The 5,488-nt window shown below is 46.9% G+C and overlaps 1 long non-coding RNA gene across 1 annotated transcript; it reads left to right on the top strand.

Moving 5' to 3' along the window:
- Window positions 1–4,694: 4,694 nt before the first annotated feature.
- On the top strand, window positions 4,695–5,113 carry LOC119289169. Its single transcript, XR_005141443.1, has 3 exons — window positions 4,695–4,807; window positions 4,899–4,974; window positions 5,078–5,113. It is a non-coding gene; the product is annotated as an uncharacterized LOC119289169 (long non-coding RNA).
- The last annotated feature ends 375 nt before the right edge of the window (window positions 5,114–5,488 follow it).

Genomic DNA, 5,488 nt, shown 5'->3' with positions numbered 1-5,488 from the left:
GTGGGACCATCATGAGCGCGAGGGGGTCATAAAAGGCAGGCGGCTGGCTCGTTCTCCTCTCACACGCCATTCCCCCCTCACCACTCCTCCCTCCATCTCGCTTCTGCTCTAGTTTCCTTCCTCTTCCACCACCATCGCATCCAGAGACACGGAGTGATTCAAAACCCGGTAGCGTTGAAGAAGACGACCAGTGGTGGCCCGAGGTGAGCCTCCTTCTCCTCACGAACTTTGCAATCCCATGCATTTTAGCTCCCTATGCTAGATCTGTACTCCCTCTTTTCTTGTTTTCCTACCTTAATGTTGCCGTCTCTGCCTTGTGAAACAGAGCCACACTCCGATGAAGCATTCACGCAGTTCATTGCGGCAGCAGGCCCGGGAAGCCGCTGCCATGCGGCTGCTGACCTCATACTCGACGCCACCCATGCCGACAACTGGAGCGGGAGCGGCGGCGAGGTGTGTTGCCAGAGGGACGCACATTCAGAGTTCGTACGCCCCACAAAACCTCATCGGGGCGACCAACAACTGGAGCAGTGAGCGCATGAACCTTCTTGGTAGAACTAGTTTGGGTGGGCTTCTTCAGCTTAGGCATGTAGGGAATGTTGATAGGCAGCGTGCACTCTGGCTCTTGTCGCGCATAGACCCCAACACTATGTTGCTAGATGTAGGGGATGATGTGTTTGTGTCAATAGATGCTCGCGCGTGTGCTAGAGTCCTAGGTTTGGAGGAAGGCGGCATACGCATCCCGTTGGGTAAGCCACCGAGCAGGCCTGCAGTCTTGGCTAGGGTTCATGCTCTTCTTGGCACGGGTATAGCTAGATCAAGCAATGTTCCGGCGCAGAGGGTGTTAGCTATCCTAGAGGAGGCCATCATTGGGGAGGTAGATGCTACAAGGGGACGGAAGTTGTTGGTGGCATACACACTGTATGCCGGTGCAGTCTTCCTAGCCCCACGACCAGCCTCGGCTCGTGTTCCAGATGAGTTGCTTCCTGTTGTTGAAAACCCAGACCGTATAGCCGAGTTTGACTTCTGTAACCTGGTTGTGGACGTCCTCCGTGAGGGTGCGAGGGCAATCAGGGAAGCGCTGCCGCACCACCCGAGTAATGTTGTGCTTCCAGGATGCCTCATGGTCCCCCTGGTGCGTACAAGTTTTACTTCTCCTGTACTACAACCAGCAAAAAAATTACTATCTGTTCTCATGAGTGATACTGCTTCTTTTGGCATGGCTGTCCTCTTTTGCAGTTGCTCTTCTTGGACGCCAAGCAGCATGGTGTTGACGCCCTTGAGAGCCTTCCTGGGCCACGAATCGCCATTTATGGATCTTCGCTGATGAAAACCATGCTGGCCAAGCACTTCCCGACTCATTTTGTTCCTTGGCGGCATGCTTGCGGTAAGGGGAAAGTCATCTTGTGATGTGGTGAGCATTTTTTTGTGGGAGTTTTCTTTTGCTAACAGAACGATGGATGTGCAGATTGGGGGCGACGAAGCAGCCCAAAACCCTTTGCCTTCGCCCCATGCTGCCCCAGCATCGCCAGACTTGGGTGCTGGGTCATCCTCACACCCTGCTGATGGAGCAAGTGATGCTCATCGTAGGCTCAACGCGCAGGTAGTTCATATTCCACCCACCGCGCCTTGTTCCCCGTCTGCCAGTGATTGATGTGCTTGTGAAACTTATTTATCATGCGAGATTGGTTTCCCTGACTCTCACATCGCCTTGATTGGATTTCCTTGACACAGATCACCCGCGCTGCGGCTGCGGCCTTGTCTCTGACTTTGGAAAGAACTAAGCTTGGTGATGATAAAGATTTAGAGTGCATGCAAGAATCATTCCGCATACTAGATCTCCAGAAGAAAGCAAAGATGGAGGAGATAGCGAACATGGCGAGCGAGCGACGCCAGAAAGAACTGGAAGAGATGCTTGACATGTTTGTGGCTGAAATATTGCACTTACTATCATGCGGCCCTGGTACAAATGGTGCAGAATGGTGGAGGAATGCTTCTGAGAGGTTCTTGTCGCTCCCTCCAGGGGATCAAGGTCTGTGATCTGTGGATTTTGTTCTAGTTTTTTCAATATCTATGTTGCATCTTAGATAAAAATAGTTGTAAGTTTCCATTGCTGAAAAATATATTTCTTTTAGTGTGGTAGCAGGGTGACAGGGCGTTTGTAGAACTTTTCTTGCGCAATCTAAAACAGGGAAAAAGGGAATAAAAGAAAAATAAACAAAACATGCATGGTGCCATTTTGCTGACGAGCACAACAAATACTGTCAACCTATGACGAGCACAACAAATCGCCTTCCTTTGCATCCTAGTGATATTTTGCATGCTTGTTGTTTTGTAGGGAGAGAGGACATGGTTGCTATGGCACGCACAATAGCATCTGCTATACAGAGGACGGCAATCAGCAACTTAAACATCCAGACAGGTTAGATGTTTTTGCCCTTCATTTCCTGAATGAATTTCATTTCTATTTTGCAACATCGCATAGCTGGGCTGACCTGACACGCCATTGGTGTTCTTCCTATTTCTCCAGGCGCACACATTGAGCAAGTGGTTGAGGATTCAGGCATGGAAGGCAACAATGGCGAGCCGGGAGCACCTACTAGTGAGGGTACTATCTATGTACATTACTGGTCCCAGTTTTCGATATAAACTATTCGCATGGGGGGATGCAAGAATATTTATGGGAAAATACTAAAAAATGCATATTTTGGGCTATGAAAATGATCATGCATGAGACATGAATGTTGGCTGTATTGCATAACTTGACATCAACTCTGTGTGCTTTTGAACTGCATCAAGCGGCGCATGACGGACATGCTAATGCTGGGGTTGGCGTGGAAGCCGGCAATGGTGAGCCTGCATTGGTTTCAGTCGAAGGTGCACTTTCATCTAGATTTGCGTCACATGTTGCCGCCATTTATAGATTGTTTACATAGACAAAAATACGACCAGACATTGATTCCTTGCCAGCTACAAGCAGATGGTGTCAATTGTATGTCCACGATATCCAACTTGAAGATGGTATCATGTAAAAAAAACTGCCCAGATCGCATCTGGCCTTGTGATGTGCATTATTTTCGGTTGCATTCTGCTGCAACTATGGCCAGTGATGAAAAAATGTATCTTTTTTGTTTCAGCTTCCTGTTTGTTAAAATTAAGGCTTACTTTGCCTGACGCATTACTATTGGTCGCATTCTGCTGCAACTATGGTCAGTGGTGAAAATATATATCTCTTTTGTGTTTCAGCTTCTGGCGGCAGCAACCATCATGGTGGGAGTGTAGTGCAGGCACCCATGCCTCTGGCCTTTAGGCGTCCGTCAACTGAATACAACATCGATGATAGTTCTTCAGGTTATAAACCATCGATACTAGACGAGATGTCTAAGAAAACATTTTGTGCATAGATTGTGATATCCTGTTTTCTAAAAAATGCAGATGATACAACAAGCAGCAGTGATGATGATATTGTTGATGTGGACGACAGTGATCTCTCCGGAAATGCAAACTACCATCAGATTTCTTCAAATGATGAAACTCCTCGCCAGATCAGACGGCTGTCAGCTAACACTCCAAGACGCAACCTAGCAATTGGTGGGCCAAGCTTTGATGAATCACCAGGTAAAGGGCATTGCTTGGTTGGTATGCTAAAGCAACATTTCAAGAGAACTTGCTGCAGTAGCAAAAAACCATAGATTTATTTACTGGTATGCGTTTGTTTGCAGCACCTGTTGTGGTTGGTCCTGGAGTTCAAGCTCCATTGGATGTAGCTCCTGCTGTTGCTGCTCCTGCTCAACCAGACAATGTAGCTTTTGGGTTGTCCCCATTCCAGCTTGGTGTGGCCCATGATGAGCCAGTTGCATTTCGTTGGGTCAATTTCTATCAGGATGCATTGGCTTGCCGCAATGATGAGCTGTTCATGTAAGTTCTCGCTACATATATCATAATGATCCAGCCTTACAACCAAGGATTGGAGAAAATGCATCTAAAGAATCCTGAAAAATAACATAATTCTTGTTATTGACACCCACATTTGTGTCTGGCAGGGACTGGTTTATGCATAACATGCCGTGGGAACTATTTATTGATGGTACAAAGATGGTGCAGAGTTTCCGCGAAAATGGAACCATGACTTACTACACAGTAGACCCTGGCGTTAGGATGTTCAACGAGAAGGAAGTTGATATGATGCAAGGAACAGGGCAGCCTGTGTGGCGCTGTTTGACACTGGCTAACTTTGTGGTTAGTTTCATCAAACAATAAACTTGTTGCTGTTCTTATACTAGGCTACTCCTAAAAGAATTTCTATGCATGTTGCTATTGTCTTCAGGTTCAATTCCTCACGACTCCAGGAGAGTATGATATGGAAACTGCCGTTAGTATGTTCCTGCCAGAGAAACTGACATACTCTGTCAAGATGTGCCGCCTGGTGAGAGCCTGCAATCTACTTTCTCATGTTTGCTGTTCTGTGCTTATAAATAAAGTCATACTAGGTTGGCCGCTATTTCTCACTAATTCACTACTTGGTTTCGTTGTTTGTTGTTTTGTAGATAATGGCACCTGTGTTGCTGGAAGATTCAAGGGCGTGGTGCCTGTACACGTTCGATAGGCTGTGAAAAGTACTGACAGTACTTGACCCAGTTCATAATCTCCAGGATATAAACATGTTGGCTAGGCTCCATGCTCAAAATGCAGAGCTACTGCTCGAAGGACTCAAGCTGGTTGGCCAAACGCTGGCAGATGGGTTCACTATCAACAGGGCTGAATGGGACATTGAGTACAACCAGGGGATGCATGTCCCTTGCTCTATGTGAGTGCATACTCCTCTGTTCTATTGTTTGATGCAAGACATGCTGGTAGATTAACAACCCTTCTTTCCTGTAATTTTGCCATGGTTTCAGAGAGGAGTCCGGGATTTACATCTTCCACTATGCCAAGTTCTTCACTGGAGAACACCTTGTAGAAGACATCGATGACGTATGCCTCCGTTTGCAGATTGTTTGGTTTACCTTCCATCTTGATTTCACAACAACATTTTCCCCTAATTTGTCTTGTCTTGTTTCGATGCGGCAACTAACAGGATGGCCTGGTCGTTCTGCGCAAAAGGATGTTTTACGATGTGATGGCGACAAGGGGCAACATTGGTGAGAAGCCTGGCTTTATTCTAACCGGCTGATCATCCCGAGTTGAAATCTGGACTTGAATAAAATTGGTGCGAACATTTTGCACATCGGCCTGCCTGGGAAGAGTGAGCTTTCCTGACTAAGGTTGCTCGACCAGTGTGGCTGATTTGTCTTCAGTGCAACCTGCGGAAGCACATCTATCCCCCATTTATGCAAGCTTGTATTAAAGACCAGACATATTAGTAGTAATTGTGCCTGCTGAACACTAGTTTAAGAACTCCCCGTTTGTAATATTTGAGGCTTACCTTGCCTGCCGCATTCTCAACTTATCGCTTGAACTACTGGTGTGTAATGTCTTGGACATCCAT

The sequence above is a fragment of the Triticum dicoccoides genome, chromosome 4A (assembly GCF_002162155.2).
Source record: "Triticum dicoccoides isolate Atlit2015 ecotype Zavitan chromosome 4A, WEW_v2.0, whole genome shotgun sequence".
NCBI classification, from domain to species: Eukaryota; Viridiplantae; Streptophyta; class Magnoliopsida; order Poales; family Poaceae; genus Triticum; species Triticum dicoccoides.
Note: the sequence above shows the minus strand (reverse complement) of the source record. Positions and strands in the feature narration are given on the sequence as shown.